Here is a 27,069-nt window from a genome sequence, read left to right as displayed (position 1 = left end):
CAAATTTAGCAACACTTACAATAATATCGCAATTTTTGAATATTTTTCCGTAAAATATTATATTTTATTATATTTTTGGTGCGTTAATAATAGATAATAATAAGTTTAAAGGCTTTGAAATTTAAAAGCAGTTTGGATGAATGAAAATAAGCTTATTTGAATTATGCGACTCTTGAATATCGTAGTCTTCTCAAGATTTCGCCTGATTCTATCCCTTTTATATATATATATATATATATATATATATATATATATATACATATATATATATATATATATATATATATATATATATATATATATATATATATATATATATATATATATATATATATATATATATATATATATATATATATATATATATATATATATATATATATATATATATATATATATATATATATATATATATATATATATATATATATATATATATATATATATATATATATATATATATATATATATATATATATATATATATATATATATATATATATATATATATATATATATCCTCCACAAAGGTCCCGATGTTAGATCAAGAAGTCCCCTTATCTTATTCAACACTGGATAGAAATACACGAAAAAAACATATATTTAAACGGAAGAAGAAAACTGATTTCATAAATTGTCTAAAAATAATTAAGAATGAAAAAAAAATGAAAACCCGAAAACAAAATGAGAAAAAGATATAAACTCGTCGTCAGCTAACATGATTATATCCTCAAAAGAGAGTGCCTTCTAATGTTGTATTGATATAGCGAAACCAAAATACTATATCAATACAATAGTGTAAAGTAGACACTAATTTTCGTCTCGGGCGGCGACATTCCGCCATTTTAATTCCACCTTGTATGTGGGGGTGTGCCATTCCCGTATGTGAGGCTAACTTTAGGATACCTGATTTATGGTCATTAAATGTACTGAAATAATGAACTAGCAAACGATAAGCCTTTTTAATATCGAATATGGTACTAAAATTTTTAAAATATCTTTTTCTCATAGTTTTACTTCCTAAAAATTAATATAGTAGGTATACATATAATAATATAATAGGTATACATATAAACAAAAACAAAAAAAAAATACTTTCCTCTCAATCTCTTCTCCTGGCACTGAAGAGTCAGACATAAAATTGACCACGTCATTTTGTCTTCATTATCGTAATTACAACCTTCGTTATTGATCAACATATAACCGAAAATTGTCCCATATTCATCACAAAGATTGATGCATTCCATGGTTTTATCATTTATAAAATAAATTAAAACACAGAGGTCATCAATAATAAATAAAAGTACGTAGATTATATGAAGAATGCTAATTTTATCTAGAATTATACAGAAAACCCGTAGTTTTGATGAGATTTGACAAAATACGTCATGAACAGCAAAAGAAACACAATTAAATGACAATTTTGTAGATCATCAAGTGTACGTCATCATAAAAATGACTGCTGTTTCTCAATCTAATACTGAATTTGAGACTGATAAAAAATGTTGGAATAATCTTCAAAAAACTAGCCTGTCTAAAATTAACCCCATATCGCATTAAATATAAATATACAACGCTGATAAGCGGATGAATTTTTATTTGAATCTGCAAAAAATGTGTGGAAAATTAAAGGATTTATAAATCTTTTTTGACAAAAATTTGCAACTTTATGGACAAACAAGACCTTACAAACCCCACGTTTGTAAGGTCTAATGAAATATACATAAAACATGTAAAAAGAAGGAAATACTACTTCTTTCTTCTTTTATTTTTTACCTTTTTTTATCATTTGTACATTTTATCACTTGAGTTCAATTTATTTATTCAAAAAAAAGTTTATGAATGCTCATATTTACAAAGTGTAAAAAATAATAAAACTGATTTTTTTTGAAAATCTTATATGAAAATCTCTTTTAAATATTGATGTACTCTTAAACCTGTTTTAGTACTGCAAAAATTTGATGACTATTATGTTAATTTTTTTAGTGAAAGAATATATGAAATTGAGTATCGAAAATTATATCTACCCCCACCTGTAAGTAATTACAGTCTTAATGATATATTTTGTAGCCTTTCTTTATTAAATGAATCATGTTGTTTCAATAAAATTTTTTTCAGCATCTAAACTGCTTTACTAACTTGTCAGAAAAGCAATGATTAGTTCGACAAATAAAACAATGAGAAAATATCTTACTTCCATAATTTTGAGGAAATTTCTGGAAAGAATTAAAATTAACATGACGCAAAACGAAGCATAGCGCTTAAAATAAACAAGAGTCATCTGTAAAATTCTTATTGAAACAAAACCAAGATTAAATCAAACATCATGATCAAAAACAAAGGATAGGGAAAAAATTTGCAGACCCTAACAGTCCTTTGAGTCAAGATACAAAGCCAAAAAGCTCTAGCTAATTAAATATTAAAATTAAAAGAAAAAGCGAAACAAAAGTGCGTATTCATAATAGAATGGTTAAGGCATCTGTCTCATAGTTTAAATGACACAGGCTTTGCTCCAACTGGCGATTATTTAAATCGCCTTCTTAATTAAAGATTTCAATTCTATAATTTTATGCTTAAATAAATTCTCTAAATTAGTGTTTACGAAGCCAAAATTACACGATTTCAAACAATTACGAAACTATGCGCAATTCTTTCATAAGTAAGATTGATTATTAACAAATTTAAAATTTAATGCAAGCATTATTAATTTTTAGAAAATTAATTTTCTACGATTTCAAAGATTTACGAAACTACCGAATCCCACAATTTTAATGATAAATGCAATTCTCTTGGATTTCGTGAAAGCAGTTGCTCTGCAATTGAAAACTTTAAAAAAAAAACGATGCTCAATTTCTTTCAGCAAAATACATATCGTTGGAGTGGAACGTAAATTTAGAACATGAATCAAGTTAACATTAATTTTTATGCAGAAAGCGATTACTTTGAGGGATCTGTTGATCAAGAACTTCAATTCGAGATGTTGGCATTCCTAGATAGAATTGAAAACTTTAAAAAAAAACGATGCTCAATTTCTTTCATCAAGCTACATATCGTTGGAGTGGAACGTAAATTTAGAACATGAATCAAGTTAACATTAATTTTTATGCAGAAAGCGATTACTTTGAGGGATCTGTTGATCAAGAACTTCAATTCGAGATGTTGGCATTCCTAGATAGAATTGAAAACTTTAAAAAAAAAACGATGCTCAATTTCTTTCATCAAGCTACATATCGTTGGAGTGGAACGTAAATTTAGAATATGAATCAAGTTAACATTAATTTTTATGCAGAAAGCGATTACTTTGAGGGATCTGTTGATCAAGAACTTCAATTCGAGATGTTGGCATTCCTAGATAGAATTGAAAACTTTAAAAAAAAACGATGCTCAATTTCTTTCATCAAGCTACATATCGTTGGAGTGGAACGTAAATTTAGAACATGAATCAAGTTAACATTATTTTTTATGCAGAAAGCGATTACTTTGAGGGATCTGTTGATCAAGAACTTCAATTCGAGATGTTGGTATTCCTAGATAGAATTGAAAACTTTAAAAAAAAAACGATGTTCAATTTCTTTCATCAAGCTACATATCGTTGGAGTGGAACGTAAATTTAGAATATGAATCAAGTTAACATTAATTTTTATGCAGAAGGCGATTACTTTAAGGGATCTGTTGATCAAGAACTTTAATTCGAGATGTTGGCATTCCTAGATATCACTGTTTTTTTAGTCCTTCATTATTATTAAAAAACTTTTTATTATTATTTTTTTAATTACGAAGCAACTTGTATAACTTTTTTATGGATGATAGTTATCAGGTTTTGTGCAGGTTTGTTTGTTTTACTTTTCAAAAGTCGTTTTGGAGGATTGTATTTATTGTATTAACTTGCAAATATATAAACCACTTACAAACAATCAAATTAGTGTTTTTTACATGGTATGCAGATGATTGTTTTAAATTCCTATCGGGCAGTGAACGTTTTAACTTTTGGCACAGAAAAGTTTATTTTTAGTGAATTTCAGCAATAAAACTCTGAGAACCAGAACATATAAATTTTCCGAGTAAGGAAAGAATCGAATAATTTCTGTTTTGCATGTTGTAAAAATTCCTTAAAGAATATGCTATCACTAAATTTATTTTATAGCATGGCTAATGATTAAAAATATGTTGTTGCATGTCATTTTATTGAAGAAGAAACAAGAAATAAATTTTATTATAATTTTACTTTCTCTTTAGTGTGATAACGTAAAGAATGAAACTTTCGTTGAGAATTGCAGGTATGTTCTCTTATTTTCAAAATAATAAATAATTGCTGTACTCTCTGATTAGGAAATAGATAGATGAAATCATTTGATTTATTTGGTGCAATCCGTGAAAAAATATTTTTAAGTCTTGAGCCCCTAAGATACAGAGTTAGTGACAATTTTGAAAATACGGTTTTAATACACTAGGGTGGGAAAATTAAAGAGGAGATGGTTTTTCAAATGCATCATCGTGCAAAAGCATTTTATATCGATACAAAAAATACCAGAGCTTCCCCAAGTCATATAAACATGGGTAAAATAAAAGAAATTTAGCAAAAAATTCAATGAATGAAAAAGAGCTCTATTAAAAACTCAGCTTCGAGCTTAATTGGATAGAGGACTGAAACACTTTAGTGACAAGTATCTGAGAAAAACATTCGCGACTTAAATAGGAGATATAATCACCCCTGACTGTTATGCAAGATTTCCACCGATTACCAATGCTAAGTACAAGCTTAACATAGAGTTATGACTAACTGCCCATTCTTGTTGAATTACTATTCGCAGCTCTAAAAACACCTATAATGTGCTAAGTGTCTTCCTAGAGTCTCACATACTTGTTCAATTGATTTAGATCCGGAACCCTTATCGGAAAATTCTATTCATCGAATGTTTTCAATTTGCAACCACTCTATGACAGCCATTTTGCGGGGGACTGGGTACTCATAGTGTTCTAAAAAGAACCACGTGAGTAAAGAGAACTTCGAGTCACCAGTGGTCTGGCGTTCACTAGTGGCTGAATCACTTAGAAAATGTGGACGCAAATATAGGTACGAAGCCTGATACTACTTGTAGTAGTGACATAGGCAATTAAAAGAAGGTTTATTGTAAAGGAGGGAGGCCTGAGCAGTCGCCAGGTAGTCGGGACCCTGTCGGTCTTGATTTCTTTTAGGTTTCTTAGCCAATAATCTGCGGGTGGGGATCTAGCTAGGACCCTCGTTGGAGAAGGACCCCAACCAATGGAAAGGGGACCGAGGTTTCCTGAGGACGAGGAAGGGAAAAAAAGAGTGAAGACGAATGGAAGGCGAGAACGAACGGTTGACCAAAAAGGCGAGAAGGAAGACAACCCCCCCCCCCCGCAGAAGATGGTGAGAATATGTTTTAAATATTGTTTTTCTCTTGTCAATTTTCTAGGCCTCCTCCTCATTGCCTCACCTCATTTTTAATACCTCCTGGTAAATATACTATATTCGTGTTATTAATAATTAGCTAATATCTTATTAAATAAAATTGTATTTTTTTTAATTTAATGGTTATTGATTGTCTTCTCTAGTTTCTTAGACACATTGCTTCAATCCTAATCTGACCGAACTTGGGTTTTGTTTAATATAAATTTTATCTATTGGATATATTTCAATTATCCCTTAAATTGTCACGACATTAAATTGGTGCCATGACCAGGATGTTTGATGATTGAAGTAGTGTGATTAAGAAGGTAAGAGATGAAGGTTAGGAATTGTTAATTATTGTAATTAATTGTTTATACTATTTAGTCATTTCATTTTCTCATATATGTGAATGCATACTCGTAAAAAAATTTTTTTTTTGAGATTACAATTTACTAAAAATTTACAACTAGAATGAATAGAGGATGTTCGATTAGTTTGTTTACTGACTGTTTTTAAGGAAATGTTCTAAAGAAAAGAAATAGAATACTTACCTTATATGAATAAAATATTTGACTATTATTTAAATAGTGACTAATTTTATATGTATAATTAATCGAATTATGTATATAGTAATTAAATAGTGCAAAGATTCATGTATGTGGGCGCAATAACGAGAAAAATGGCTAACAATAATAAACCAAATGATTCACAATTAAGTAACACCCCAGAAATAGCGTTGAATAGGACAGATCCGTCAGGATTAACAGCAGGAAGAAGCTCGGAGAATATACAACCGCAACGACAAATAAACCTGAATTTTTCAAATTTAATTCCTCCTTTCGATGGAGACAAAGAGACGACCACTTTCTTTTTTTCTCAGTTTGACCAAATATCAGAAATGGCAGGCTGGGACGAACATGAGAAGGCAACGATATTAAAAGCAAAATGCACGGGTGCGGCAAGGCAATTTCTAATTTTGGATACGGATTTAATTAATTGTAATGTTTATACGCAAGTAAAAAACAAATTTCAGGATCATTTTACAAAGAAGCAATCATTAATTGAATTAAACTTACAATTCGCCAACATGGCCATGAGAGAGCATGAGTCAGTGAGGGATTTTGCAGAAAGAATTAAGAGAGCAGGAACACAGTTTATGGGGGCAAGTAACGTAATATCTCAAGAAGCTAGTCAAATGTTAGACAAAATCCTATTAACAAAATTTATTGAAGGGATATTACCAGAATTGCAAAGAGAGGTTGTGTTAAAAGGACCGGATAATTTTAACGAGGCCGTCGAAACAGCATTAAAATGTCAATCTGCCAGCGAAATGTTTGCTAGGTTGAGAATTAACGCAGTCGGAGTAAACAACATGCATGCAACTCCTGAACAGCCGACAAACCATCAATCTTTGGCCCCTTCAAATCATATGTTTTGCATGTATTGCGGAAAAAATAATCATTTCGCTAAGGATTGTTTTGAGTTGCAAAAAGTTTGCAGTACTCTAAATAGAGCAGCAAACAATAGAGAGCGAGCAATAAACGATCGCTTTCAGCGCAACAATTATAACCCGCAGAGTAGGCGTGGAATGGTTGAGGAGCAGAGCGCTTTCGCGAATAGGCCAACTAATCAACATCAACGGGGTAGCATCAATAGAAGTAGAGGGTCGTACAGGGGCAATAATCGGTATTTAAACTAAGCGCCTGCTTCGAAAATCCTCGGGAGCAGATGACTGAGGTTAAATCAGTTGTAGAGGAGGTAAAAGATAAGAAAATCATCGAGAAGGGTATATCAGGAAATGTAACAGTCAATAAAGATATTTGCAAATTGATTGATTATAAGAATTGTACAAAAAACTCACAATTAAATCAAGGGAGTAAAAATAGTACCAAAATAATACCGAATGTATCGGCAATAAGTAGCGACTATAAAATACCATTAATCGTAGGAAAATGTTTACATAGAATAAATGAAGATCAAGTCATGGATCATAATGCATACACAGAATGTAAAATGCTAGTAGATACGGGAGCGGCAGTTAATTTGTTAAGTGAACAAAAATATAATGAATTAGAAAAGTTTTGTGAAATACAAATGGATAGGAAAGGAACGGATATCCGCTCATTGACTGGAGAGGAAATAAAATATGTAGCGTGTGTTAAACTACAGTTTAATTTAGGGGAGGTTCAAATATCTGATATTTTTTATGTTACTAGAAATAAATTTGTGCATTATGACGCGATTTTAGGGTATCCTACTATGAGAAAATATAAATTAATAATCGATACAAGAAGTAATTGTATAAAAATAGGAAATGTTGTAATTAGTATTGGGACAAGCGAAGAAAAGTGCGTAAATAGCATAGTTATGTTAAGTAAGAATAAGATAAAAATTGAGGGTCACAATACGGAATTTGTAGTTTTAAGACCTCGAGATACAATTGAGGATAAAGATTATTTGTTTACGCCAAAAATATTAAAGTTACCTTTAAACACAGAAGAAGCAGTAGTAAAAACTAAAAATGGTGAAATAGCCATAGCTATCACAAATTATTCTGAAAGGGCTGTAACGATAAATAAACAGATGAAAATGGGGTATCTCGAACATGATATCGATATTATTAATGTTGAAAACATTCCAAAGGACGAAAATAAGAAAACTCACATAAATGTTATTCAGAATGTTTCGGAAGATGTTAAAAAAGTAAGGAAATCGGAGTTTAATTTAAAGGATTTTAATTTAAACCATTTGGAGCCTAATCAGAAAGAACAGTTGTCAGCTATGTTATCAAAGTATTATGATGTGTTTTCAAAATCATTTAAATCATTAGGGAAAGCAGACGTCGTTAAGACAAGAATAAATGTAAATTGTAACAAACCCATAACATCGAAACCATATCCCGTGCCTTTTAAATTGCAGCCGGAGTTAAGAAAACAATTAGAAGAATTAGAGCAGGCGGGAATAATAGAAAAAACAGATAGTATGTGGGCTTCACCAATTTTATTAGTGAAGAAACGATCGGAAGATAAAACAAAGGAAGTTAAATACCGCCTCGCATTAGATTTAGGAGCATTGAATTCGGTAATAGAGTTGTCACCCGTTCCACTCCCCAAAATTTCAGATTTGTTGAAAAATATGGCTGGAGCAAAATATTATTGCTCAGTCGACTTGAGTTCAGCTTTCTACCAATTAGAAATGTCAGAAGATGATAGGAAATACCTTGCTTTTACATCCATTTTTGGAAATTTTCAATTTACTAAACTGGTATTCGGATTAAAGAACAGTGCGGCATATTTTTCTAAACTAATGAGGGAACACGTTTTGAAAGATTTAGATAGCCTAGGAATCTATAATTATTTGGATGACATTATTATTTTGGCTGATTCGTTTGATGAGATGATGGAAAGATTAAATGCTATTTTTGAGAGATTGAGAAAATTTAATTTAACTTTATCCCCAGAAAAGTGTAAATTTTTTCAAACAAAGATCAAATTTTTAGGACATATGGTATCAAAGGAAGGGATTACGCCATCGATAGACAATATTCAGAAGATCATACAATTTTTAAGACCGCAAACGGCAAAACAAGTTCATAAATTTATGGGAGTCGTGAATTTCTATAGGTCATTAATACCACGTTGTGCAGAGATCGCAGCCCCACTGGAAAAATTGAGGAGCAAAAAGCAAAAATTTAAATGGACAGCCGAATGTGAGAAATCATTCCGTACGCTGCAAAATTTATTTCAAGACACCCCATTTGTAATTCAACCAATACCAAATAGTACCTATTATGTAAATACGGATGCATCAGCTACAGCAATCGCAGGAATGTTAGCCCAAAAAGTAGATAACACCCTGAGACCAATTAAGTTTTTTTCAAGAAAATTGAAAATGAGTGAATCAAAGTATTCAGCTGTAAAGCTTGAGTTATTAGCGGTATACGAGGCAGTTAAATATTTTCGGGAGTACCTATTCGGGGAAAAATTTATAATAAAAACCGATCATAAGCCACTCTTACATAATTTAAAATTGGACAATCCCCCCGCAATTATAGGTCGGTGGTTAATGTATTTGGCGGAGTACGATTTTCAAATTGAACACATAGCTGGAGTTGACAATCATTTAATAGATTACCTATCGCGATTTGTTGACTTTAGCCAGGGGGATACTAATCAGTTGAATGACGAGGAGCGTCAAAAGGAGCAGGGTATGAAACAGGAGAATGTACGGACCCCTGAGGCGACTTTACACATTGTCGACTCCCGGGCACCTCCACTCGCCGCGGTTTTATTTGACAACTGTTTCCCCGCCTTATGTGGTAACCCTCACTGAGAGGCAACCCTACGCTCGCCTCAATACAGCACTCGCAAAAGTCATAAACGAATCTTCGCGCTCATGAATATTTTTAAAAGTTGCTTGTTGAATTAAGTTCAAATTTTATCCTCGTTTAAGACTAGAAAAATTCAAATAGCGAGAACAAAATACTTCGTCCTTCTATAAAAAAAAGAGGAAGAAAAATTTACATACACGCAATTATTTCAGTTAATTACATAAATATTTCAGTTCAAATAAATTTTCAAATAGAAACTATTCCTGTAAATTAAATAAAAATTTGGAGTAATGAAATATTTATATCTTCAGAATAATCAATTTCTTTTGAATACCTTAATTAATAAACAAAGTTTTAAAAAAATAATCCCCTATATAAATCATCACATTATTAAGTGTTCATATTTTTAAAGATAAAAGTATTAAAAAAATTTTTTTACGCAGTTTGAAAAATAATAATTTTTATTTCCTTCATTTTTACCTGGTTTTTTCAATTATTTCTATTTTAGAAAAAATATATATTCTTCAAAATGCTTACAATATCTTAAAAAAAATTGCGTATATTTTATACTGAACAGCTTTTGATTGACAATATTTTCTTCATAAGAGAGTCTTCAAAAAAATTTGAAAATATTTTTTATTAAATTTGTTGAAATATTTTCTGTAAAATGCGTGCTATTATGAAAACAAGGAGAAAAAATATTTATAGTAAAGCCGCGACATAAAGAAACAATTCTATGGCATATTCACTACTATTTTCGTATAGTTAATTTATTTTTTATAACATCAAATCATATTTATTAAAACTTAAAATTGTGGCTGCTTAACTTTTTTTAATGTTTCTTAAATTTGTCAGGAAAATTTCCGATATTTTCCATTTTTCTTGCTTCTATCACTATTATTTGTATATATCTGAAATTACTCATCTTCGTTTTTATTGTTTCCTAATTAATTTTATCATATATTTTGATATATATATTTAGCCTTTCATTCTATGCTTCATTAATTTCATAACTTATCCATCTTGTTACTTTTTATTTATAATTTTATAACAACTTTAGCTTATTAGATTCTGTAACTCAACAATTGGTCTATATATTTTATAATTTTTTTATTCAATTTTTGAGCTTCTAAATAAGATATGGAAAAAATACTATGAAAATTACTACATTTATTGTCAATCAAAAAAGAGACTTTTTTTTCCTCCTAATTACGAAAACACGTTTACTAACTTAAGGTAACGTAATTTAACACCATTCATCTATTTTAATAAGAACGATTCAGAGAAAAGCAGGAACAGAAAAAATGAGATGTGTATTTTAATTTATATTCTGCTTCAAAAATGAGACAAAAGAGACCCAGAAAACTTTTCTGTTATTATTTAATAGTATTCATTAGTCTTTAAAATTCCAAAAGAATTTTTTAGTTGCTCGAATCATATAATAGTCTCATTTGTAACAACTTGTTTTTTTTTAAATTTTTTTTTTTACACAATAGCTTTTATTGTATGTAATTTGCATTAAAAGTTCAAACATTTATTCTTAGATTTTCATGCATTCTGTGTGTCCGAAAACTGTATGACCTATTTTATTTTAACTGTCCCTTGCAGAATGGTAATAATTGTTTCTTATTTGGTAATAAAAATCTTACTTTTGCTGAGATAACTGATCGCAAGAGTTTTGTTTTATTATCATAACATCGATTAATTGTTTTAGAGAAAAGTGTAAGTCCTCAGCCTTTCAACCCAATTGCTTTAAAACGTCTTTCTTTATTTAAAGTAAATTGCTAAATTTAAAAATTGTTAAGATTCTCTTATTTGACTCAATATCTTGTCTTTAATGAATCAGAAATAAATAAACAGATTGCCCTTAAATTGTTGTACAGTTATGATATGAGAATGTCAAAGTTGATGGTTACTGTTTACATTATATTTTTATTTTACAAATCATAAAAAGTTTTCGTTAATCGAAATAGTGTTCCCCTCATAAATATACTTTAACTGCGACAAATTTTTAAGTCTTGACGACCAAAGCTGTGGAATTGGCTAATACGTATAAAGGAATTTATGGTTTGGGACATAACATTTACAAAAAAGTGGTAAATCTAAGTGCGATTGTTCGGACGCAAATATTATTGGCACTGCAAATGGGAATCATCACATCAAATTTAATCATAGATATCAGTGTCAGAGAAGTAGAAAAGAATAAGTTTAGGTATAAAGCTGACAGCAACAATTTCCTCATCATTACACGTATATAAAAAGAAAATGCTTTAAACTCATAAATTGTGTAGTTACTTAAATTAAAGGTTTTAAAAACTAAACAATTAGGTACAAAACCCTGCTGCATTATTGAATATTGCGTCCACATACTTGGTAAAGACACCATAAATTATTTGAAATAAATTTATAAAAATAATTAAAAAGCTATACCCTATACTCATATATCCTACACCCACAACAAAGCTTTATCCTAAAAAGGAAATAAAAAAGTAAGAAATAAATATGTGTTTCAGGAAGTCCGAATAAAAAGAGGATGATAATACACAAAATTTTTTAAAGCAGCTAAATTTATTCACCCCTCATGTTCACTCATGCGTTTTTTAAATCGTATGTTGCAAGTGAAACATGCGCGAATTAGTATTCGAAGATTTTCGCGAGAAAATTTGAAACCCGACTTGGCGAATGTAACATTGGCGAATTTCAAAATACGGTGCCAAAGAAGTGCCCGGGAGTCGACAATGTGTAAAGTCGCACCCCTGAGAGTATAACAAAAGAGCTGCCGGAAAGTCAGAATGAAGGAGGGGAAACTCTCATAAAGCAAGTTGCGGTGTTAGAAGAAGATAAAAAAAAGAATGAGAATAATAATATCATCGATAGGTCGATATTACTTAAAGAATCCTTGGAAGACAAAGAAATAATGAAATTTAAAAAAGGAATAGTCAATGGGAAATTGCCTATTAAACAAAATACGGAAAGATTCTATATAGATGAGTCAGGGTTATTAATGCATTTAGGAAAGATTGATGTTAATAAAGAGTTTGTCAAACAAATTGTTGTACCGAGTTGTTTACGGCGTACTATAATACAGAATATGCACTTATCACACTTAGGCGCAGACAAGACTTTTCATTTAATTCAAAGGCAATTTTGGTGGAAGGGATTATATCATGACATAAGAAATTACGTTGCGTCTTGCGAAATTTGTTGTCAGATTAAGCCAAATAAACAAAAGCAAAGGGAATTTGGAAACACTCCTCTTCCAAGGGAACCGGGATCGATTCTTAGTATAGATATGTGTGGTGTTTTTCCAAATGGGAAGTATGTCATTTCAATGATAGATCATTTTTCGCGGCGAATACAGTTATACCCAGTGTCTAGTATTAGAACACATGTCGTAACGTCCAAATTGTTAGAATATCAGTGTAATTTTGGGAGAATCGAAGCAATTTTATCTGATAGGGGTAGTCAATTTTTATCAGAAGTTTATGAAGCAATTAATGAACGCTTGAAAATTAAAATTATGCGAACGAGTAGCTATAACCCAAATCTAAATGGTAAGTTGGAGCGAATACATAGTTCATTAAAAAAGACAATTTATGCTAGCGCTTTAGAAGATAGAGATTTTGATTTAGCGGTGATGCTTCACCAGTCATTCTACAACGAATCTTTGCACCCATCTACGAAATTCAGCCCCAATCAAATATTCTTTGGTAGGAAATTAAAATTATTAACAGATACTTGGGAGCAAAAAATTGAATCGGACTATTGTAATTACAATAAGTATTATTTTGATACAGTAAAGACAATAGAATCGGTCAGTAAACAAGCTGAAAAAAATATGGTAACTTCCAGAGATTTGCAAAACGAAAGACAAAGAAAGAAAGCAGTTAAGACTGAATTTAAAATCGGCGACAAAGTTTTTGTAGAGAATAAGACTCGTTTTAGAACAAAATTTGACGGTCCTTTTGAGGTAGTTAGAGTGCATTCACCAAATTTATTGTCTTTAAAATCGATGGATGAAAACTTTTCGAAAATAATAAAGGTTAACACACGTAGGATAAAAAAAATGCAGGAAAGATTGCCTCATTTAAGAGTAAATTAAATTTACTAAAATATGATTAATAATGAGGATAATTAGTGTACATAATAAAGAAAAATATGATAATAAAATGATATTGATAATAAAATATGATATATGATAATAAGAAGGAATATATGAATTGATAAATGTATATGGTGTTTGTTTTGTGGTGAGGAGAGGCCAAAAGGGTTGACAGGAGGTTGACATATTTTAATAAGAAAAGAAAAGAAAAAAAAAAGGTGACGTCCCTTTACGCAAAATGCATAAGATGAGAAAGAAAAATAAAGCTGTTTTCCCACGCCACGTTTGCCTTCGTGAGACTATTCACTAGATGTTTTCTATTCTTTATACATAAATGGCGATGACAGGAGTGATAGTCAGACTACACGCCTAGGTCCTTTGGCGCCTCAAATTCCTCTGACCAAAGGTCAGAAAATCTCAGATGACGGAAAGTCATAACGTATGAATGAAAGGAGTAGAAAGCCATCTGCATAGGACTTTTGGCGATGATATGGAGCACCTGTAGTGAGCGGCGCCCGAAACAACGAACGTCCAGAAAGGTGGGGATAGAGTCATCAAGTGCAGGCTGACAGAAGGAAAGTCTAACCCTTTGTGTACAGCAGGTGTGTAAGAAGAAAAAGATACCGAAAACGCGAAGGGGTTCGAGAAGCATAAAGAGGGACTCATTCAACAAAAAAGTGAACATCTCACTGAACTAATAATTATTTTTGACAATTCTTTGTGAGCGACGATGTCAATGGGAAGTGACTCTTATCGATCATAGATAGACAGTGATTGTGCTATTCCATCTTTGATATCTAACTTTTTTTCAGACGATTGAGATTAACTTATATGTGATAATAGTTGTGTTGATGTGTTTAATTTTTAAAATTAATGTTTTTAATGTTAAATTTTTTTTCCTTCCTTTCTATGCTGATTGAGTATAATTGCAAGTATAATTGCTGTTCAGCAAGTATAATTATCTATGTATGCATTTTTTTGTTTTTTTTTTGTTTTTTGTTAAGGAAGGGGTGAGATGTAGTAGTGACATAGGCAATTAAAAGAAGGTTTATTGTAAAGGAGGGAGGCCTGAGCAGTCGCCAGGTAGTCGGGACCCTGTCGGTCTTGATTTCTTTTAGGTTTCTTAGCCAATAATCTGCGGGTGGGGATCTAGCTAGGACCCTCGTTGGAGAAGGACCCCAACCAATGGAAAGGGGACCGAGGTTTCCTGAGGACGAGGAAGGGAAAAAAAGAGTGAAGACGAATGGAAGGCGAGAACGAACGGTTGACCAAAAAGGCGAGAAGGAAGACAACCCCCCCCCCCGCAGAAGATGGTGAGAATATGTTTTAAATATTGTTTTTCTCTTGTCAATTTTCTAGGCCTCCTCCTCATTGCCTCACCTCATTTTTAATACCTCCTGGTAAATATACTATATTCGTGTTATTAATAATTAGCTAATATCTTATTAAATAAAATTGTATTTTTTTTAATTTAATGGTTATTGATTGTCTTCTCTAGTTTCTTAGACACATTGCTTCAATCCTAATCTGACCGAACTTGGGTTTTGTTTAATATAAATTTTATCTATTGGATATATTTCAATTATCCCTTAAATTGTCACGACACTACTCCAAACGATAACACGCCACTTCCGTAGATGCACAATGCCATAATATTGGAGGGGCTGGTCAGGTGGCTGAGCTGTCAGCGTGCCTGACTGATCAAAATGGTTGCGGATTAGAATTCCGCTGAGAGCATGGATGTTTCTATTTGTGTGTTGCCCTTTGTTGTGTGATGTGTGAATGTGGCTAATTTTTTGAACTGGTCTGCGGCAGTAAGCCGTGGGAAATGCTGCTCGCCTCCGCGACTTAGGTTAGCAGCTGCCCTCCGGGTAATGTTAAGTGAACAAACGTTCCGGCATTTTCCGAGTCGAAAAACGGTGTGCCTCCTTTCAGTGCCTCCCTTTAGAAATAAAAGTACTTTTAGAGGGGGCATAGTGTGTTCCTTCATGGTGGACACGTGCCTTGGACTAGAAATCTGCTATTATTCTTAAAGATTACTTGGCTCTCCAGTTTTGGTCTTCTGGTACTACAGAAAATAATGTTTACCTTTAGAAGGAGCTAGTTTCACACACCACCTTAATAGTCGTACAAATAGACTACTATTATGCAAAGAGCGATTAGCTTTTCTTTATATTTTCAGGGTCAGTAACCCAAATTATTCAGAAAAAGATTGTTTTCTTATCGGACTTTGCTGCCTAATTAATAGCGTAATTCAATTCGCATCATTAAAATTATCCCCTAGAAGCATCAAAAGTGACACTCAGTGGGTGGAAACCTGATCATTATTACTAAATTAATTCATGGAAACTTCCCTCTTTCCAATTTTTATTTATTTATTTTCACGCAAGTGTCCAATATTTTCTGTAATTCGGAGAGGGGTAGACTCAACGTAATGCAAAATAATCAACACAATATCTCTCCGCTAACGTAAACAAATGCAACGTTTCAACAACCAATTAGGATCAAGATACCTTCACTACATCACTTGCAAGTACCCCATTTGCGAACATGTTGTATAAGGTATGTTCTGTAAGAATTTTCTCGTTCCTAAGTATTTTAATGTTGATATTTATTTTCCGTTACGAGCTTCATTGAGATGGTACCGTAATTAATAAAACTTGTTAATAATCTTCGTGCTCCATCAAATGACTATTTTCATTCGCTTATCATCCACTGCCATTGCTTTACCAATAAAATTAAAGCAGGTGTTCATGTACAAGTACATGGCAACACTTCTGATATGAAAATATACAGTATACTTTAACCGCTTCCGGGGCAGTGTGTCCAATCTGGCAAAAACTTTATTCAAGGAAATTGAAAACGTCTTAAATATAATGCTATTAGCATCTAAACAAATTAAAAATTATTTTAAACAAACACACGTTTTTAACATCGAGTTTAAGTTGAGCTCCTTAATTTAGAATTATCCACCTGCTGTTGCCGTTGCTGATATGCTGCCAGTATAAAATTTTCAGTCGAAATTTACTGTGTGGAAAAGACTAAATAGTGAATTCTTAGAGTCATTCATTAGATTGGTGAAGAATTCTGAAGTAAAGAAAAATGATAACCGTGTTTGTTAAATGTTATTCGTATTCAAGCATTTGAGCTCAGTGTGAAAAACAGCTTATCAATTGCTTTTAAGTTCAAAAATAAGTAGCAAGTATTCGAGAAGCACAAGACAAAAAAAATTCATGAAGGTAACGATGGACTTCTTTCCAACTATCTCCACGCCCCAGAAAAATTAGAGGAAAAACAATAACACTTCATAAAGTAGGCCTTGCGAATGATGATTAAATATCAAATAAATCAATAAATTTCTAAGTAATTTGATTGGAACATAAAAGTTAAAACTGTTTTAACACGTTTAACATCCGATCACTTAAGGGCCATCTGATTCTCATGTGGAAGCAAGAAGTTTGTACAAAAAGCAATGCGAATGAAGCTACTCCTTCTAAGTTGTGCTGGCTCTGTGCGGGACAAACTTTTAAAGCATCCTGACACAGTGTTGGGGTAGATAAAAGTGAACAAACTCATAGATGTAATCTCTGTTCAGATTAGAAAAGTAAGAAAGAAGCTAAATATTGCTTTTTTAAGCTAATATCGCAATTTTTTCAAATCTTATGCAGTCAATATAGAAATGGTAGGTAAATTTATTGAGCTGTTTTTTTTTCTTGTTTCAGAGTAAGTTCAATAACGATTGAATATTCGTTTCGGCGGTTTCAGCTGACACGACAAATTTACGAGCCAAAGTATAAGGTAAATATCAAGTTTCAAAGTATTTTTATAATATTTTTACTTTATTCTTCAAGAAATTAAAAACTCTTTCGCGAATAGAATATTCTTATCCTCTTTGATAATATATATATGTATATATATATATATATATATATATATATATATATATATATATATATATATATATATATATATATATATATATATATATATATATATATATATCTATATATATAAAAATCTCTTGTCACAGTTTTAGTGGTTAAACTCCTCCTAAACGGCTCGACCGATTTTGATGAAATTTTATATGTATATTCAGTAGGTCTGAGAATAGGTTTATAACTAATTTTTTTTCATTTTTTGAACAGATTTAACGTATATTTTAAATATATCTTTATTTAAGCGATTCCAAACTAGACATAAAAACATAATAAATCAAAAACAATATTCCCGCACGTTGCAACAAGTCATATTAAACTCTATTACTTATGCTCGCCTTTAAAAGAAGAGCATCAAATATATTTGCAAGTAGTATATGAATAAAGGCAGTTATATGGCAGTATTTCGAGTTGAAAATACCAATGTGACTGCTCTTCCAGTGAATAACAACGATGAAATAACGCTGTACCAAATTGGTCGGTGCATCAGCTCCAATGAAGCTGTTTGGCGTGTCTTTGGTTTCCCAATTCATGAACGGGATCAAACAGTTATTCATTTAGCCGTCCATCTTGAAAATGGTCAGAGCGTATATTTCACGAACGAGACAGCGATTGACCGAGCTATAAATCCACCAAAAACTTCACTCACCGAATTTTTCGAATTGTGTAATCGTGCGGATACTTTTGGTGCCTTTGCACGGACATTACTTTACTCAGAAGTACCACACTATTTCAATGGGGACCCCGCAAGCAAGGCACACCGGTTGATGCGTGTCCCGGTTTATTCAAATCAACCGCCTTGGGGAGAGTATTTACAGTTAATCCAAGGCAGACGGAGTACTTTAATTTTCGACTGTTGTTGGTTAATTTCACCAGCTCATTTTCATTTCAAGATGTACGTAAAGTCGACGGACATCAGCATCCATCGTATAAAGATGCATGCCTTGCACTCGGCTTGCTGGAAGACGACAACCAGAGGGAATGTATGCTTGCTGAAGTAGCATTGAACTGTACTGCGAAGCAAATTCGTCTACTATTTAATAATCACAAAGATTCGATGACTGATGATATACGGTATCAACATCGCACACGTTGCAACGATCTAACGATAGCATTCAGCGATGCTATGTACAATGAAGCACTGATTGCTATTGAGGATCTTTGCATTATTATTGCCAACTTGCCACTCAGTCATTTCGGTATGCCTTCGCCAAATCGAAGTGCATCTGATTTATTTAACACTGACATGAATCGTGAACTTCAATACAATACAATAGAAATGGCAGCGATTGTTACTCGCAATGTTCCAACAATGAATGAGGAACAAAGGAACATTTATGACTGCATTATGCTCGCAGTTTCGGCAGGACAAGGTGGATTTTTTTGGATGCACCAGAGGGAACTGGCAAAACATTTATTATTTCGCTAATTCTCGCGATGGCGGTTGCATCATCTGGCATTGCAGCAACTTTATTGGATGGAGGCAGAACAGCTCATTCAGTATTTAAGTTTACACTAAATATTCAAAACAACTCAGATGCAGTGTGCAACATAAAAAAGCAATCGTCTGTGGCCACAGTGTTGAAACACTGTAAAATTATCATCTGGAATGAATGCACTATGGCAAACAAACATTCGCTTGAGACGTTGAACAGGACATTGGCGGCACTCTGTTACTCCTTTCAGGTGATTTCAGACAAACACTTTCCGTCATACCGCGTTCAGTGTTCGCTGATGAGATCAATGCTTGCTTGAAATCATCTCCACTGTGGCGTAATGTTGAAAAAGTTCAACTAAAAGTAAATATGCGCGTCCAAATGCTTCAAGATCCATCCGCTGAAAGATTCTCAAAACAATTGTTAGATATCGGTGATGGAAAAGTTACTAAGGATAAGACTGGAAGCATAAAATTACCGGACGATTTCTGCACAATCATTAATTCACAAGATGCTCTCATTAACCTAATATTTCGCGATGTACCCACGCAATACATTCATTATGAGTGACTGGCAGAAAGGGGGGTTTTGGCAGCTAAAAATGTGGACGTCAACGAATTGAATCTGAAGATACAACAGTTATTGCTAGGTAACTTGGTGACATATAAATCCGTTTATGCAGTTTGCGATTCCATTGAAGCTGCAAATTTTCCAACAGAGTTTTTAAACTCATTGGATTTACCAGGCATACCACCGCATAATTTAGCACTCAAAGTTGGATCTCCAATTATTTTGCTTCGTAATTTGAACCCACCGCGGCTGTGCAACAGCACGGGATTAGTCGTTAAAAAATTAAAGAACAATGTTATCGAAGTCATTATTTTAAATGACAAATTCCGGGGTGAAAGTATATTACTTCCACGAATCTCTATTATACCCACAGATGTGCTCATTCAATTTAAACACATTCAGTTCCCCATTAGATTGGCATTTGCAATGGCAAGGTCAAGCAATGTCTGTTTGTGTCTTAGATTTGAGCACACCATGTTCTTCACACGGACAATTATACGTGGCATGCTCTCGAGTGGGCAAACCATCCAGTTTATTTGTGTTTGCTAAAGACGGAATGACAAAAGATATTGTACACTTCATTGCACTAAGAGATTAATATTGACTAATATTTTCGGAATTCGTTGTATATACAATTCATAAAAAAAAGTTACAATAAATTAAAAAAACTATTATTTGGTGTGTTGCTATTTTCACTTTCCATCATCGCTCACTGCGCTCCATGCCTCTTCCACTCATATACCACATACGCACACACTTACAATAAATAAGATATATTTTCATACTCTAGAAATAATTCATATGGCAATACAACGTTTGCCGGGTCAGCTAGTATATATATATATATATATATATATATATATATATATATATATATATATATATATATATATATATATATATATATATATATATATATATATATATATATATATATATACATATATAGCTGTGGTAATGTCAGAAATAATTTGATATTAATGTGTTCGTTGATATTGTAATTTTTTCCATAGTTTAATATCTCGATAGATTATCGATAGATTAGGAGGAACATCAGTGCTCGGAGAACCAGTTAAACGCTTACCGTGCAGTGACAATTAACTTTAAGAAAAACATTAGTGTAGGGTATACTGGGCAAATGTATAACGGTTAGTGACACTGACACTTAAAAAAACATTGATTTAGGACATGACGGGTAAATGTATACCGGGCAGTGGCACTTAACTAGACCTACTATATATTTCGAACATTTACCAAACAGACTATGTGATTGTCAACATTTACTCGTAGAAGTCGGTAACCAATATTAGTCATTCACAGTAATATATATATATAAATAAAGAATAAAACAGAGAAAAATTACAGACATGTGAAGAAAAAAAAAAGGGGGGGGGAAATAATAAGTAAAAAAATAACAAACAACAGTTTAAAAAAAAATATTTAAAAAACCGGAAAAAAAAGATATAATCTTTTCATCAGCCCACACGATTATATCCGCAAACATGTAAAAACAGAAAATAAAATAAAAGAAAAAGAAAAACAGTATAAAAAATGAAGTATAAAGCGAGTAGCGAAATCAGATCAACTTACATGGACGGGAGATTTTTCAAGAATGATTTAAAAATGTTTTCGCAGAAAGATTGCCAGATTACAAAATATGAAAACAAAAGCGCAAATCGAGTGTAACAAGAGGGTTTTAAAGTGTCGTACTTACTGCACTGCTGAAGTGATTTGTTATTCTGTGCAATGATTTGCTAGTTACCAAGGATGGGCCCGAAATGGATGTGCGCAAGGTAATATTATACTGGATAATTTTAAAAATTGACCATAAATAGTTTTAGAAAATAGATGATTATTTAAGAAAAAATATAAGAGAGAAAAGAGAAACATAAATTGCCTGTTTTGCAAATAATTTTAGCCACGGATTTGCACGAAATGGATTAACACACGGAAAAATTCTATAAATTATCAAGGAAAAAAATTTAATAGATAATTTTAACACGGATTTGCCCGAAATGGATTTGCACATGGAAAAATTAACAAAGAAAAAAATTTTAGTACATAATTTTAGCCACGGATTTGCCCGAAATGGATTTGCACATATGAAAATTGTATAAATTAGTAAAGAAATTTTTAGCAAACAATTTCACCGACGGATTTGCTCGAAATGGATTTGCACATGGAAAAATTGCATAGATTAACAAAGGAAATTATATAGTAAAGGAATTTTTAGTAAATAATTTTAACCACGGATTTGCCTAAAATGGATTTGCACGTGGAAAAATTATACGAATTAGCAACGAAATTATTTAATAAATAATTTTGGCAATAAACTTATTGTTTTTCTTAACTTTCATTGTGTTTTCTTGTACTTATTTATTTATTATATATATATATATATATATATATATATATATATATATATATATATATATATATATATATATATATATATATATATATATATATATATATATATATATATATATATATATATATATATATATATATATATATATATATATATATATATATATATATATATATATATATATATATATATATATATATATATATATATATATATATATGATTTATTTATATTTTAAAATACTATATATAAGCATTGTACTATTGATTAAATAATAATTCTACATTCTCAATTTTGCCTGAAAAATTGAACTTCATGAAAAATGGTATGAAATTTTACGGCAACAACAAAAGAAAAATAGTTCGTATAACGTGATAAATACTTTATGAAATACTAAAATATTATTAATTAAGAATTTTAATTAAGGAAAAACTGAAAACAGTATAAAAGCAGAAAAAACATTGGTGTATTCAACTCAAGTTGAATTAAAAGAATTTCACTCTTTCTTGAGTAAGGGAATTCACTCATTCTAGTCACATTCTTCTTTGTTTAAGGAAAAGGAATACAGTGTCGAATTCCGTGTATTCCTTTTCCTTAACAAAGGTTAACATTAACATTATCTATTTCACTTTTTGATTAAATTATATTTTAAATTATCTGTTGAAATGATTTTCCCGAGAATTCAACCTTTGAAGATATTGCTATAAACAATTTCGTATCAGGCAGTGAATGCAAATTTTTAAACTTCTGTCACATCTTCAGATTAACTATACTTTTCCACCTTGTGTTTCATCTTATTCCTTGCATTTATTAGTCTTAGAAATTAGTTTATTTTATTATCCATTTTTTTAAAAAGTTTAAAAGATACATTTTACTTATGAAATGAAAAAATGTTTTTATTTTTATATAGAGTGTTGAACTATTCAGCTACATAGGAGGCTATATTGGGCTATGGCTTGGTATAAGTCTGGTGTCAACGTTTGATTTTTGTGAATCAATTTTCAAAGTCTTATGCTTTTATCTTAAGAAGAAAATTTCAGGAAGAGTCAAGACACGTTTTAATGAAATAAAATTGTATTAATAATCTTATGAAAGAACTTTCAATGATTTCATATAATAGGTCTTTAAATATGAAAAAAAAAAACAAATTTGGTAGACAGCTTACAGTTATCAGGAACAATTTCCCTGATCCACGTATGCACCAATATTTTCTCTACACTTTTTCCATGTATGCGTCGAGTTGTCCAAATTTTACATTATTTTAGGAATTAAATCGTTTTCCTATAACCGAAAAAAGTTGTCAAAAATGGAATATCCTCTAATTAAACAGGGTTAGTGCAGTCTTTAGTAAATTAAAAAATTGGTTTCATTACTCTAATAAAAAAGTTTGAAATTTCGATTAATTAAAATGTCTAAAAATTGAAATCAGCAACTGCATATATTTTTTTAGAATTCTTAGGCGAAATGGTGATTATAAACTTAGTAAGACACAATCTACAGCTTAATTTTTCTACTACATTTTAAATTTTCTGAAGTTTTCTACTAAAGAAGCTATTTTCTCATTTTAAATACATACTCTTTTTTCAAAAGGATAAATAGTGGTAGTTTAATTGTTTAATTTTTAGTGTTTATCTTACAAAATTGAGACACTAATCTGCATTACTAATGTAAGTATCACAAAAATTAATCCAAAATTGTTTGATTTTGAGTTTGAAGACTTAATTTTCTAGCTAATATTAAATTATAATATTTTTGTTTCGTTTTTTCTTCTTTTTTCTTCTCGAAATTTTCGGGGAACATTTACGTAGTTTTTCAAATTGAACGGAAGTATACAGAATATCCAATTTAGCTATTCCGCATAAAGAACTAAGATAATATAATTAAAAGAATTATCTTCTTACAAAAGCAATTTTTCTGCTTTCTGTTTTTTTTGTGTGTGTGTTTTCCGACACCGTTTTGTAAGTGAGAAAATTAAATTAGCATTTTTGAGCAATATAAACGCCAATAATACACGCAATATATATGCTAATATAAGGATAGTAATTTTATTAGATTGCTATCTTTGTATTAGCAGTACATAAATTGCGAGGTCATTAAAGATGAAATATATTTCACCGATGAATAGCAAATTCTCTATTTATTTTGTAACACGTGTACCTTGTTATATGAAAACAAATGATAAAATATTCCGTCTCTATACCCAAGTAGCCCAAAGCATTAGAAAAAAAAATACTGTAAAAAATCTAGCTCTTTTGAATGTGTATTTAGAGGGATACAAAGTTACTAAAAGTCACCGAAATATATCTCACCGGTGAATAACAAATTCTCTATTCATTTTGTAACACGCGTACCTAGTTATATGAAAAATCAAAATAAAATATTCCTCTATACTCAAGTAGCAAACAGCATTAGAAAAAAAAATACCGTCAAAAATCTAGCTCTTTTTTCCGTGTATTTTGAGGGATAAAAATTACTAAAAGTCACCGAAATATATTTCACCGGTGAATAACAAATTCTCTATTCATTTTGTAACACGTGTACCTTGTTATATGAAAAATCAAAGATAAAATATTCCGTCTCTATACTCAAGTAACAAACAGCATTAGAAAAAAAAATACCGTCAAAAATCTAGCTCTTTTTTCCGTGTATTTTGAGGGATAAAAATTACTAAAAGTCACAGAAATATATTTCACCGGTGAATAACAAATTCTCTATTCATTTTCTAACACGTGTACCTTGTTATATGAAAAATCAAAGATAAAATATTCCGTCTCTATACTCAAGTAGCAAACAGCATTAGAAAAAAAAAATACCGTCAAAAATCTAGCTCTTTTCTCCGTGTATTTTGCGGGATAAAAAGTTACTAAAAGTCGCTAAATTTCAGTTCAACCGTGACCCCCTACTGAAACTACTTTGACACCCCTCTGGATAGTACGTGCGATAGGCGGCTCTCCCAGAGGATCGAGTTATAGAAAATTATTGCAGATAAGGAAGTCTGATAGATGAATATTATCTAAATAGATGTGGTAGCGAGATTAAGGGATATTTCAAATGATGAGTAGTTCGCTACTGCTAGAATATTACTATCGAAAATTCGTACGAACTTTTCGGACGACTCAGTTGATAATATCAAATTTTCCACAATTTAATTATTAACTTTCGAGCTAATACATACATTTATACATATCGCTAATGAATACATAATACAGTTTTAGAAGTTAAATAAGTGGGAGTAAGATTTGGGTAGCAGCCGTGAAAAATTCAGCAATACAATTTCACTTAATTTTGTCTATTGTTCCAAATCAGTATGTAGTATACATAGATTAAAAGGTTTTATAATATCATTCTATGAACTACATAAAATAATATCACTGTGTTTTTTGCTACCATTCATTTCCAACATTTTACTCCAAATCATTTTTTTTCAGTCATGAATGAAAATAACAAAGATACAAAGATATGCTTCAGTATTTAAATTTTCGAATTATATATATATATATATATATATATATATATATATATATATATATATATATATATATATATATATATATATATATATATATATATATATATATATATATATATATATATACACTGGTTATCATAAATTAAGGAAAAATCACAAAAATAGCGATAACTCTTTCAAAAGTAAGCCAAACCGTGCAAAATTTGCATATGTTGTCCACTAAGAGTAGCTGAGTAAAATTGCAATATGCAAATTAGTGGCGCTGCACTCGGCTTACGTCATCTGCCTGGAGCATAAAAGTCCAAGTTTGAGAGAAAGCACACAAATTTTACTGTGATTGCGACATTGAAAATCTGAGATAGCCAATTCGTAATAATGACCTCTAGGCATCATTTGCCTGAAGAACTACGATGGAGAGCCATCGGGAGACTAGAGGCAGGGCAGAGTCAATCAGAAGTGGCCAGATGGCTAAATGTGAGTCCATCTGTGGTTCATAGACTTTGGAGGCAATTTCAAACCACAGATTCGGCATCTAGGAGGTTCAGTCAAGGACGGCCAACTGTTACGACCAGTGCCGATGACCGATATTTGACATTAAGTGCACGCAGGAATAGAACCGCTACTCCGACACATCTTAGATCCTCTCTTGCTGCAGCCACCGGAAGGTTGGTGTCAACGTCAACTGTGCGCAGAAGGCTCCACGAAGGTGGTCTGTATGCGAGACGACCAGCCATTTGCGTGCCGCTCACATCACGCCATAGGAGAGACCGTTTGCAGTGGGCCCGACAACATGTCCACTGGACGTCAGATCAATGGAGGCCTGTTCTCTTTACGGATGAGTCCAGGTTTAGTCTAGAAAGTGACAGTAGACGTTATTTGATATGGAGAGAACCTGGGACCCGTTATCATCCATCAAACATCCGTGAAAGAGATGCATACGGAAGAGGCAGTGTCTGTGTTTGGGGAGGCATATCCTTAGGAGGGCGCACATACCTCCATGTCTTTCCAAGGGGAACCGTGAATGCTCAGGTTTATCGAGACAACATCCTTGATGCTTATGTGCGCCCATATGCCGGGGCAATTGGTGATTGCTTCCTGTTACAGGACGATAATGCAAGACCACACAGAGCTCGCATTGTTGATGATTATCTTCAACAGGAAACAATTACTCGCATGGAGTGGCCAGCTCGATCCCGGACTTGAATCCTATCGAGCACGTTTGGGATGCTCTAGGGAGGCGTGTATCTGCCATCAATCCGCCCCCTCAGACCCTTGCCACGCTTGCAACTGCTTTACAAGAGCAATGGCTCTCACTTCCTATTGAACTGATAGACCGCATAATTGAAAGCATCACACATCGCTGTTTGTGCTGTATTGCTTCTAGAGGCAATCATATTCCATATTAAAGGTACTTTTTCTATTGCAAACCGATACTTCCAATTT

General features: G+C 31.8%; 1 long non-coding RNA gene across 1 annotated transcript; it reads left to right on the top strand.

Annotated features, from left to right (window-relative positions):
• The first annotated feature begins 5,094 nt into the window (after window positions 1–5,094).
• On the top strand, window positions 5,095–15,120 carry LOC147806498 (uncharacterized). Its single transcript, XR_015435925.1, has 2 exons — window positions 5,095–5,161; window positions 14,861–15,120. It is a non-coding gene; the product is annotated as an uncharacterized LOC147806498 (long non-coding RNA).
• Window positions 15,121–27,069: the final 11,949 nt, after the last annotated feature.

The sequence above is a fragment of the Parasteatoda tepidariorum genome, chromosome 8 (assembly GCF_982258835.1).
Source record: "Parasteatoda tepidariorum strain Cologne lab strain chromosome 8, Ptep-v5.0, whole genome shotgun sequence".
Classification (NCBI taxonomy): domain Eukaryota; kingdom Metazoa; phylum Arthropoda; class Arachnida; order Araneae; family Theridiidae; genus Parasteatoda; species Parasteatoda tepidariorum.
This window is presented reverse-complemented; position numbering and strand designations above follow the sequence as displayed.